The following is a 13642-nucleotide window of genomic DNA, read 5'->3' as shown; positions in this document are numbered from 1 at the left end:
TACTATTAATGTAATTTATAGTATATATTTATACATAAATTTAAATAAATGTGATAAAAGAGTTATATCAGAGCAAAAAAATAAAATAAAAAGATACAGCTGAAGACAGAGCGTAATTTTACATTTTAAACCATTCATCATATCTTTGCGGCAAAAATAAAAATATTTTTTATGTTATTCTCATAATCTTTTAATTATATTATAAATATTACTGTTAGATTTATTTGAAATAATTGCCCAAAGCACCTATCTTAAAATAGCTCCCATCCCTTATGCTATATATAATTGAATCGATCAACTCTGCCAATTGCACATTTATAAATAGTTGATTTGAATCGTAGCACACCCTTTCCATAACCAGCCTCGAAGGTAGTCTGAGCGAGTGAGAGAGTGAGTAAGAGAGAGAGTTTTGCATGTTTAATTGTCCGAATTCTTGCCATACAGATTCGGGTTTAACTCGGATGGGGTTAGTCGGTTGTTCTCTGCCGCTTTGTTTGTCCGTTAATATCGAATATTTCAGATAACTTCAGCACAAAGAGATTCCATCACGATAGTTAAATGGCGTTGTATCATAATGTCGGCGCAATAACGCGATATTAACAACCTCGATGCGAGCGAAAATTCAATATGGGCAAATTGAAAAATTTACGCACTCCCCCGCAATCCACTAGGGGCGGATAGGGGTGGCCTCGGTGAAAATTATAGCTTGTCCAAAGTTATATCCAATGTATAATAATAGTATATTGTATGTATATCGTTTTCCCGGGACGAAATCGGATTGAACGGCCCTTAATGTCAGATGCATACCCCGTGGGGGTTGGCCTAATTCTCTGTACTCGGATTACGATGTACTTTTAGATTTATGAAGAAACTAAGGGATTTCCGGTTCGCTTCTCGTAAACAATGAAATTCATGATCACATACACATTGAAGCGTATACAAATTGATGGAAGCATTATCAAATTCACGTAGTTCAATTTGCAATATATGTATAGTATTTACGAGAGTTATTCAGTTAATATTATATAATAAAAGTCAATACGCATGTTAAATTTTTAACTTATTTCGAAATGCAGATAAACATCGATTGCTGCTTATTGTAATCTAAAGTTTTTCTTGTATATATATAATAGTTTATATATGAGAAATGATAGATATAGATAATGTACATAATAATTTTATTGCTATCCTAGATATATCTATATATATATTTTTTATTATTTTCATGGCTCAGTGACATGCTGTATTAGGATACATAGGCTTCATGTATCAAACATACGCATGTATACATACGTTTAGATTAATGTGTGCACAGTTAATTGCTCCACGAAGCGTGACTTCTTTTTGCGCAAAAGCTTTCGCCGCCCGCCGTTTGTAATATCTTTGACAAGGGTTGTCTTGTGCAAACTCGGTGGCTTTTCCGTGCAAAATAAAGTACTAATAGAGTTGGGCGAAACCGAAGGTTTTGCTTGGACTCCAAACATTGTATGTACCGACAAAACTGTGTTGTAGTGAGGAAAAGGCGCCGTTAGTTCATTGTTCCGAAACCGCCCAAGACGAAGGATCTCTCTTTCTCTTTCTCATTTAACCAGCTCGTAATTAATAGCGCAAACAATGGTACGCCAGATTAAGGAGAGAATTGATGTGGACTCGCCCTTTGAATGCCTTTCTAATTTCTCGGATGTAGTACCGATTGAGAGCGAGGGAAAGTTTCCGAAGAAAGGGCTGAGTGGCTCAAATAGCTGATCTTTCACTCCGTACTCATTTCAATTTAATAATATGAGTAATATATTATATACATGCGAGATGTTACATTTTATATATCATCGAAAATAATAAAAAAAACTGCAACAAATCGGGAAAAATGCTAAATGTAAATCAGGAAAAAAGTATTTATTACATATAAAATTTCAAAAATATTCGTCCTATATTTCTAATTTGACTGTATGCTATTTTTATTATAAGCATTTGATATCTAGATAGAATTTTATTGGGGCGCTTAAAATGGAAGATAAGCACTTAATCTTTGGTAATTACACTAGAAAATAAATATCAGTTAAATTTTATAAAATTGCAACCTAATGGAAAAATATTTGCGAACATGACATGTGTTCTGTTATTTTAAATAGAATAGAAGCATGGATGCTCAGTGTATCTGCAGACATGTTGAGGTGATTATTGTATCATCCAAGGCAAGAACATCTTGGGTGGAGCACCTCCAGCAGTGGCTTGGAAACCTCTGTAGAGTACGCTCGGGATAAGGATTCCGGTTTGTTATTGTGTGCGTGAACTGTGTGGCTCAAAACAATTTCGCTCAGAATATTTAATTTTAAAAGAAAATATGTGTTTATTTAACATACATACATCTGAGCTAAGTTGGAAATTTCAACGGACAATTAAAAACATAGTATATAATCGAAGACATTGATGTGATTAATTAAATATTTGCAAAACTCAAAATCTTTCACAAGTCAAAAAAATAATGAATTCTTTAGCTATTCTTCAAAAGCAAAAAGATATAAAATGGGGAAAGAAATTATTCGCAGATTGTTTAATGGCTCGACGACTCTATTAAATCATTAGAATCCATTGAATAAATTAAAAAATTATCATTGGCGCAACGATAAGAATAATAACTTTTTTAAGCCTTACAGAGAATAGTGTAAAAAACCAACAACGTACGGATTAATGGAAAAATAATTAAAATATTTTAATCCATGGGTAAGAGAACGAATAACTTAGTGTATATTTGAAGCCTTGATATCAATTAACCCAGATATGCCCAATAAATTTTGTTCTTTTAAAATTTAATTTATAAATAAAAAACAGTGGCACGAGTTTAGTGACCTACCCATGGGACAATGGGCATATCTGGGTTAAACCAATATCAACACAAAATTATTTAAAATAAATCACTAGAGAAGATCGAGCTTCTGTGCCACACTGCACTTTAATGACGAATACCAGCGTTGACGAATCAGCGACTGTCCTTAAAAGAGTAAGCGAGACAACGAAGTACACGCTACATCGCTTCTCCCTCTCATATACATGTACACGCACACAATAACAAACCGGCATCCTTATCCCGAGCGTACTCTATTAAGAACAGCACTGACAAAAAAGAATACTTCTTAAATAATAACGAATAGATCACTAGAAGAAAATAATGACTCAAAGCGCAAAAGACTTCATCTAGACTAGTTCATGATATAGTTTAATTGTTTTTTTCTCCATAAAAATATATTGGGTTTCGTTCGATTCATAGTCCTGAACGTACATGAATAAATAACAAATTTAAACGTTCCATTATCGCCTCAATATATCTGTCATACGCCAATGATCTTACTATAGTATAGCACCTACTATTTTACGAATTCCTCTCGAGCCGCGCGACCGGTATCGCCCCGAGATCTCCAGCTATTGCGAGACATAAATCGAATCCGAGGAAATTAAAAATTCCGCTTGATTCATTTTTAACGTGTGCAATAGGTTGTAAAGCCCCGACCTGTACCGATTTAAGAGTGGGCGGAGCGGGTGGTAGCCGTACAGGAGGCTTAGTTTGGGCAGGCATTAGTATGCAGCCCGCTGATTGGCCGATAACTCGGTGGCGTGATCTATGGCGGAAACCGGAAACGGCCGCCATGCTTCACTCGATCGCGACTAAATCAAGATGGCCGCTGCCTGCCTTCCTGCTTGAAAATTTAGTATTGAATCGGACGTGCTAAGTTAACATTTAAGCTGAAAACTAATGAACGCGTGTCTTTGCCCTGGACTCAAGAAACGGGTCTGATAGCTGCAGGATGTACTAGATGTATAAGACAAAAACGTTGAATTAAAACGATCTGTCACAAAGTAGATAGTATTTCATTTTAAGTTAGGTAATAAACATATCTAAATAATTCAATCTAAAAAATAATGAAAAATGTAGAGGTTCAATTACATTCTCCGTAGTTTAGTTAAGCAAGTTTTCCATTATTATTTCTGTCAGATATATTTCATGAAGTAAGTATGATAAAAGTGACTAATATACTGGATCCCAAACAAGATGGTCTCTTAACGACAACATTACTTATCCTAATGGTGACCATTGTGATAATGATTGCAGGGTAGTTCTTATATTAGATACTTGATTCCTACTTTTACATAGAAATCTCTTGAAGAGAGCATTGGACTAACATAGTTGTATTTTTTCAGTCTTCCGTTGTAACATGACAACGTTACAAAGCAATTAATACGAAATAAACATACTTAAGATACATTTTTTGTGACAGATTCGATCTATTTAATTATCAATTACTAAATTTACACACAAGTGAAGTCAGTTTAAAATAATTGCGAATTGCGAATCGAACCCATGATTCTGGATTTTTAATCTAGCACCTTAAGAATTCAATTTTAAATAAAAATGTTCCCTCGAAAATAATATTAATGCCTAAAATACCTAAAGCGTATTTGCGACTAAAAATATAATTATTTTTTAAAGTTGAAGTAATATATTTAAATATTTCTAAAAACAACAGTGTATCAATATTTATCCTTGCAGAACCCCAGAGTAAAATAATTACTCGTTTGCGTTTACAAAATCTAAAATGTGGACAATTTTCTAAGTGATTACGAAAGAAGAACTTTTTAATTAAAATTGAACAGTTCACTTTATTAAAATTATTTGGGTATTTTTATTGAGAGGTTTTATAAAAATATATAACAGTAAGACGAAATACGCGTCGGTAATTAACGATAAAGTGTTTACAGTGGCTGAAAAAAATAAATATGCATGATTGATTATATTTGAGGACAAAAAGAGAGGCTAACGGCCAAGAAGCGTGCGGTCGGGATCGGCGCTATCCTTTTCCGACCGCCTAATATATGTTTAAGCGAAGCTCTTGCCTTTTATTTCACCGCCTTGTAAATACTACACTTACATATGTGTGTAAACAATATAGTATGATTTATAACAATTATTAAAAAAATGCAGTAGTATTTTAAAAATTCCGAAGCAAAGTCGGAAAGGAATATCTATTGATTGTAAACAATAATTATAGTTTAAAATTTATAAAATACAGATTTACAGACTTTGTTTTAAGTCTGATCTTTCACCACTTACTTGGTGTTGTATTTACCACGTTGTAACGCATTAGGCTCACGCCTGTCAAGTAACAACAGAGGATTAAAATAATATAATCATTCAATTTTATCTTTGCAGATATTTTTTTATAAACAGCAATATGCGTTGTTAGTCAACGATAAAGTAGTTACAGTGAATAAAAATTCTTTTGCTGATTTGCAGAATAAATAAAATCAATGATTAAATTTAAATATGTATTATTATCGACAATAAACTTATAATACCATATTTTTTATACATTATCTAATCACCATAATTGAATGGTCCAATAATTTTTCTTTGATTGATTGCAGAGATCCTGGGGTCAGTTTTTAATTTTTAAACGTCATCAAAACGAGTAAGGGTCAGCTATGTCGTGACATAGAGTATTTAGTGACCATGAAACAATTTGATTAACTCAATACCGAATAGAATGTGTGCCGTGTCGGTCATGGTTTGTGGTCACACACGACTGGCACGCGACCCGCTCGCGGATGACACACACATGCATACCCTCAGTTTACGGACAGTGGGTCAAGATATTATAAAAAAAATATGAAACTGGACCTAGAACTGTACCTTGTGATGGACTATTTTATTGTTTTTGATAATTTTAATTATTTTTTATTCTGATATAACACATTTCAGCAGATTAAAGGAGCTGTATTTAAGCACCTGGATTACATGGCTAAATACTATTTTTTTATTGTAGATATTTATTATTTTATCGTCGTCTTTGTTGTAAAATATTATTATTAAATTGGCTCTGTCTGATTTTAAAACAGTTCAGGATCACTTTGTAAAAAATTGAAATATTGAGTCTTAAAATAATTTTCAATGAAATTTGCGAAAATTCTACAATAGATTAAGTGAAAAAATACTACAGACAACATTTTATCTGAATGACGAGCAAATGCGTGCCACCTATCGTCGTCGTTATCAACGTTGATTATCAGAAAATATTATTTTAAATTTGCTATGTCTGATTTTAAAGAGCTATCTAACAATATATTTATTTAATGATATATTGTAAAGTTATTATAAGAGTTTTTGTCCCACTGTGCCGTCAGTCGCTAATTGATTAATTTCGAGGGATGTTCCGACGATTGTGTTTACGATGTTATCGTGTCATTAAGGGGGCAAAAACACACACATTCTAGCAACGCTAGTCCGACCGGAAAAGCTGCCGCTTTTTTAATATTTTACCAGCGAAAGGGTCGGTAATAATATTGATGGCCCTTGATGGGCGATCCGTTCTGAAAACGAACCCACTTCACTCTCAGAATATTTCGGACCTCAATTTCGAGTTTGCACGTTCGGTGTTAATTTTTAAAACGGAGCTTTTAGCGACAACCCGAGCTTTTATCCATTAACCGAATTCAATAATGAATCCGGCTATGGGTATTTAGTAGCGAATATAGCTAAAAGCCGACGGGCGTTTCTAAATTATGAAGTGTTTTATAGTTAAAGCTAAATATTTGAACCATCTGCCGACTGCTGAATGTAGCATTAAACTTTGAATCTACAAAGTGTCCCGGCCAAGTTGGCGCTAGTTCGCGAAACAATTTTCGCTCCAAACTCGATCTGCTTTCTACTCGGTCTTTTTAAAGTAAGGGTTCGTTCACTGCACAAAACAATCTCATAGATATACTTTATCAACCCTATATACAATACTTTTTAATTAAAATTTAGCTTCTACAAAAATATATAATGAGTGCAGAGTAACATTTTTCATTTTAAGTTACCATTGTATATATTCTATCTATTATATATATTTGATTTTTAAAATGTACGTCTCAAATTATGTATCTTATTTCGGCAATTTTTTTTTATATAAAATATATTTTAGAACACGCTGTAGTGTTTGAATTGTATTATATGCACGCATGTAGCACACATATTGATAAATGGGTTTACCCTCGTTTTGAATTTCGGGCGAAACGTTATATGGGAGCAAATTTGAATAACGTTATTGGTGGGACAGAGTGTACGGAATTTCTTCAATATCCTTTACCTTGATTTCTAATGAGGCACATGTATCGAAATCGAAAGGATCAAACGTAATATTGGATGTTTGAATTACGCATATATTTTTATGATACCCTTAATCGTTTTCACGTTATATTATATTCGTACATCATATACTTATATTAAATTTTTCTTATATTGTGATATGCTGAATCTATTTCACTCAATATTTTAGAGCTATGCTTCTTTAATACTTAAATATTTAGCGAATAAGATATGTAATACACAGAAAAAAATATTAATTTAGGGTATGAACTGAATTTGACGTTATACTTTTTAAAATAATAAATTAGATAACTAAAAATAAACTCAATTCTGATTGACGGCAAAAAATATCGTAATCCGATATCACAAAAAGTTTTCTGTAAAATGAAATGCAATTGAATTTTATCTCAGCGAATCGAGATGAGATTATCGTATTATTTATATATTTTACTATTTATTTATTAAATCATAAAATTGCTATATTTTTTTACATAATAAGATACTAGTTTATGCTGCAAATATCTTACTATGAAAAAATATGGTTCTTAAAATAAATGAGCATTATTTTTCTTGTGTTTTATATAGAAAATAAATAGATAAGTAAATATCTAAGGTAAATATTTTTAAGTAATGATGAAAAGGTTGAGATTTATTAATTTCTGAGGACATTTTAACTGTATAAATTAACACATTGCTGTAAATTATATTTGGTTTCTGTAAAAAAGTGTAAATGTTTTTCAATAACTGGATCTAATTCTTATAGACGTATTAAAAAAGAGAAATGCGCTTGTGTTCATTACAAATATCACACGAAACTGATCTAAAGGATTTTATTTTGGGTTTTTGATGAAAATATCAGTTATCATATTTGAGATCAAATCATGGAAAGTCAGAAAAAATGTATTAAACATTTATTATTATATTTAAAAGGATACGTACTTATATAATATATAATTTATATATAACTTATATTGGATAGAAACAATTGTCTTATGAAGACTTTTGTGTTTAAAAAAAGTTTACTGACTTAAGATCTAAGAAATAATTTATGTACTTTGCTTGAGAATGTAAATTTATTCAGTTACTTTTGTTTAGATCGCAAAGTATATTTTTTCAAAATTAAATAAAAAATACATGAAATTTCTCGATGGATATTTTTTGTCGTATATTAAAACAGTTTTAGAAGCAATTTTATATTAATGAATTATCTACAATGCCATAATAATAAAAATTAACCTTTGAAAGTTAAAGTAATTTTAGATTAATAAAAATATGACTGTTACCTATTAGAATGAAATTCGCTACACTTTAACTTTATAATGTTAAATATAAAATTTATAAACAGACATTGCTCATTTTGCTATAAATAATTTAAATACATATTCTAAATTCAAGTACAAAACCGACATTTCATATGCGACAGCAGAATATACTCCCTCATATAAAACTAATTTTATGCCCCCGTTTTATCGAATAGACCGCTTTATCCACGGTTTCCGAATAATAAAATATATCCGTTAAAGTTTAGTTCGGTCGCGAGACATTTCGCTGACATTTCGTATCCCACCTGAAACGTGACATTTTGGGCTTTTCGAAATGGCGCATAAATAGTGTCGGCCTCTCTCTCCCCGGGGCGCCGCCATTCTGCCAACGCGATACAAATATACTGCATACATATAAATTATATACGTAGGTATCGCGATTCGAAACCCAGCAACAATTGTTCTAATCTATCTACAATTCTACACGCAGTTAGCGCACAGCATCAGCGGTCTAGTGGCATCGCACCCTACAAAGCTTTTGGGATTTGAGAGCTTATTGATTCGACGGTAATTGTACGAGGGGTATTTATAGTTACAAAATTAGTTTGGTCTATCTTTGAAATACGCTGTGTTAAACATTGACTTGTTTAAAATATCTATTCTAGTAAAAAAGTATTTTATTGTCGATATAGTGTAATTAATATAAAACTAGATGCGGTACCTCACTGTCGTGAGGTACCGCAGCTATTATAAAATATGAGATGGGGTCTTATTTGTGGCAATAGTATCGTATTTTATCATACAATTATTTTGTAAAAGCCTCAGAAAACATCTGTTGATTAAGGCAAGAAAATTGATCTCTCATATCTTATCATTTAACTTTAACAATAAAATTATACAGCTAAATAATTAAACATTTTAAATTGAAAATATTATTAATTCTTTAATGGAAATAATATGGTAACAGTAATTTACACATTTCTGCCGTAAGTTATTGTATATATTTGGTTGCAATTGAAAAATGTATTTAACATTTTCTTCTCTTTCTGAATCTACATTTTCTAGACGTTTTAGAGCAATGTGGAGTTTGACAAAATGTCAGTTATAATATTATTGTAAAATATACAATATATATGTGAAATTTGTATATTGTATTAAATAATTTAACAAGCTTTGTTAATCACGCTATTAGTAATCTTAAGATAGGAAAATTTTAATATATACATTCATTTTTAAACAGACTGAGAATCATACCACAAAAGACATTAAAACGACTCTGATAAGAAAATCTTTTATGTTCTATAAAAGGCATTGAATTTTCTTAGAATATCATTTAAATGTAGATAAAATCAATGTTGAAATGGTAAGAACATCTTCATTGCAAAAAAATGTTTAATCATTACTTTGCGATAGCAGAGAATGAAATAAAATATGTTTTGCCGAATTGACTACTATTATAATATATATTATATATAGAGAAATTCTAATTATATTATACAATTTTTAGTGAGATGTTCGAATTTATCGTGACCACGTGATCTCTTACATAACTTGTTGTCCATGTAGATAAAATTTTCTGAAGCATCATTATAAAACATATACTAATACTTCAATAAGTTTTACATTTTCTGTATTCTAGATAATTTTTGAGTACTTTGTATTCTGTTTTTAGAGATAATTTTATTGCTGCAATATTAAGTCTACCTTTTTGGGTGGATTTTGTTGGATAACGAACCAATATGCAGGCATTTTTGGGGAAAGTAATATACTAAATAAATTTCCCCTCTGCAATATTCACATGAATGACATTTTATGATTTTTTTATGAATCCTATGAAATACATAAAAGAGTTACGAGTGGAATACATTTATATATAACATATCGATAGTCCAGCTTTAAAACACATTTACTATTACTTAGATATTAAATTTTTCATATAAGTTTAACTAAAAAATTTAACTATTCTTTTTATCAAAATTCCAAATTAGGGTTAAAAATTATTTTAAGGTTCATACTAATGAATATATTTGAAGGGTAGCTTTAATTTATTTAATTTCACTAGTTAGCAAATAGAATCAAACAAGTCAAAGTAAATTGAATTTAAGATGAAACATATATAGCTGTATCGTATTCATACTTCTTGATATGCATATGTATAAAATAAAGCCATTCATCATCAAGTGGTAGTAAATTAAAAAATGTACTCACATTTTCGTGATTGTGCTCTCTCGAGTTCTCGTGGACCGAATCAATATATTGAGCGCCTGACACACACGTACCGAGAGGAGAGATGGGATGCTGCGAGGGTTGGTTGAAAATATGTCTGAGTTCTAATCGCAAATATATAAACCACTCACTGAGTGTCTATTGTTAAATATTGAGAAATAGATTTTTTTTCTATGTATTTTGCCATTGAAAATTTTTCTTATGTTCAATTGAAAGCTAAGTGTTTGAAATATGAGGAGTCGTTCTTTCGCCGCTCGCGCTGTGCACTCCCTTCAGAGTGTGCAGCCTGAATGCAATTTTCGGATGCAGTGAGGGTTGACCGACCTTCACCGGCCGGGAGCCTTCGCCGGGGCCTCCGAGACTTTGTCGGAGGGTAGGGGAAAATCGATGCGGGGTGAGCGGGGGTTCGGATTGGAGACCGTCGCGGAGACGGACGCCGGAGCGTTGTGCGGAGGCCCCGGAGGCTGCAGCCCCTTTTATATCCCCCGCAGCCTCGGGGCGGGGCATCTCGCGTCGCCATGGCGACTGGGGGCGAACCACCCCCGACCGACACCCGCTCGGCGAGCGATACCTTTCAGCCGCGACATTTTTCCATTGCCTCTCGAATCATCACGCTGCTTTGCTCGGTGAATAAAATGAATATAACATTCTAAGTAAACCCTTATTCGAATACATCTACAAAGTTCTAGTCATTTAGTTCAATCGATATTGAAGACAGTGAATAAGATAATTATTTTATTAATTTTTCATCTATTCTTAATAGCATTGTAAAGAATACAATATGTTTTGAAAATCTTTATTAGCGTTCTGTAAAAATATGTGCACGAAACCTTTTTATTTCTGTACGTGCTTGGTTTATGGTCCCGGGTGGAACTTGCTTGGGGGCGGCATTTTCGCGATGAAAGGACTGCTCGTGTAGTGCGGTTCTTAAACTGAATGCATTTAAAAATATAAATCCACAAATAGTTATATTGAATATGTGAAAAAAATAAACAGTCAATAAAAATAAATAAAAAAAATCTCATCTTTTGTTTGAAACGTATAAAATAATAAAATGTCTGTTTTGCACATTTTTTTTATATGCATGTAGTATGTTAAGGGTATGTAGCGAAGCTAAGGGGGGGTCAAAAGTGGCCACCTGCCCCGAAAAGTTTTGTCATATTGAAGACATGCAGATTATTAAGAAGGTCAGATTTTGAATTAGATAATTGTATGAGGGGGAGGGGAGAGCAATGTTAAGGATCGACCCTAGCTACGTCACTAGTTATAATGGAAGCGAATAATTGAAAAACCAAAACAAATCGATTTACTACAATTAATTACAGACCCTAAAGTTAAATTGTCAACAACAGCTGTTGCTATTTTACATTTTTAATATTTCGAAGAAGATAAAGAAAAAAACTTAATTGAAAAAGTGAGATTTATGTACACCGGCGTAACTCTGCGAAAAGCCACATGCATCTGTAATGCACCGATTTTCACGCAGAACGGTTTTTTCTCATCTAATCATTAATGTAATTCAAAGATTACGAAAGTAAATATAAGGCCTATTAGAGAAGTTGAGAATATCGTAAACATTTTTTGCTATTTACATACTTCCGACTTTATTAAAAGCTTATAAGAGAGCATAAATATTTTCTAGCATCTGGCACGGATCCACCCTATCTTATGCAGCGGTTATGAAAACTTAATTTTTCTTGAGAACTTGATACGGTATTTTTCTCGAGAAATTCTTGAAAAGTAACATTAAACAGAGACCTTGTAAATATTACATAAACAGGTTGCGTCTATTCCATTTTAATTAAAGATTTCCAGAAATTGCTGCTGCAAATGGCAACTATAAAAAAATCATGTACAATATAAAGCATGGTGTTTTTTTTTTACAGATTTGCGATCGAGTTTAATAGCATCAAAGATATGATATCGGTTACTTAAGGAGTACATTTGGGTACATTGATTTAAAATTCTCAGTGAATTTTGTTAGTGTAATATTTTTAAAATGAAAAAATAATCGACAACGATTATTAGTGTGTTCATATAAGTTCACAAAAAAAACGAATAAGAACACAACCCAAAAATTATATTCTATAATCCCAACTCTTAGTCTGAACCGTCCCCTTGTAATGGTTTCAAATGCCTATTGTTTCTTTAAAAAAAATGCAAAATGATGATTTTTCAAGATTTCTCATAAATTTGTCTTTGTTCAAATTAAATTTATACGAATATTTTCAAATAGCTTACAGCTGCTACAATTTTAAAGACTGGTAGTTTTAATTTGATAAATTTATATCTGTATTCAGAGACGGTTGTACGAAAAGAGTACATTCCGTAAAAACATTGTTTGCTCATATAAAATTTTATGACCGACTCTAGGAATCACGATTAGCAAACTACATTTGAAATTCCTTTAACATTTTTCGGTCAACAAAAAATTAAGATTAAAAGTAGCAATGATTATATTAATAAACATTCGGCAAGGATTCGTTTATTGACTAAATAAAACAAGAATCAATATCTTAGGAGTTTTAGAGAAATTTTCACCAATATCCATTTATCGAGAAATGGAAAACGTCAATAAATGATAAACACTCTCAAAATCTGGTCACTTCTGACCATCTGTTTCTATAATTAAAAATATATAAAATGAGGGGATAATTTCCGAAGTAGTCGTCTTTGATTAAACTTTATAAAACATAATATAACTATAACCATTTTTTTTCTATATAAGTCCGACTCAAAACATACAATTATTATTAGGCAAAAATACAAAAAAAAATATTATTCCATATATTGTTATTATTATTATTCCTATTAAGCGCCCTAGTTTGATTGTTTTAAAATTAATAATATTTATTTATGGAATAATACGTATAAAAAGAAAGCTGAAAAAAACTAAGCTAACACAATAGGGATTCACGATTGACACAATTAAACTTACGATCTTAATCAATAAATAAGCAAAGATTTAAACATTAAATTTTTATTTGCCTCACTTGTGATTTCTATCTATAAGTCAAACTTTTGCGGTTTACTCGAT

At 31.7% G+C, this 13642-nt stretch overlaps 1 protein-coding gene across 1 annotated transcript in view; it reads right to left on the bottom strand.

Moving 5' to 3' along the window:
- Positions 1-11057, bottom strand: part of LOC148228223 (uncharacterized) — a 146361-nt gene extending 135304 nt beyond the window's left edge. Inside the window, exon 1 of the mRNA XM_088199481.1 lies at positions 10588-11057. The gene's annotated coding sequence lies outside the window, so the exon portion shown is untranslated. The remainder of the gene's footprint in view (positions 1-10587) is intronic.
- Between the last annotated feature and the right edge of the window lie 2585 nt (positions 11058-13642).

The sequence above is a fragment of the Plectrocnemia conspersa genome, unplaced genomic scaffold (assembly GCF_051122295.1).
Source record: "Plectrocnemia conspersa isolate PC_06_02 unplaced genomic scaffold, ASM5112229v1 ptg000012l, whole genome shotgun sequence".
NCBI lineage: Eukaryota > Metazoa > Arthropoda > Insecta > Trichoptera > Polycentropodidae > Plectrocnemia > Plectrocnemia conspersa.
This window is presented reverse-complemented; position numbering and strand designations above follow the sequence as displayed.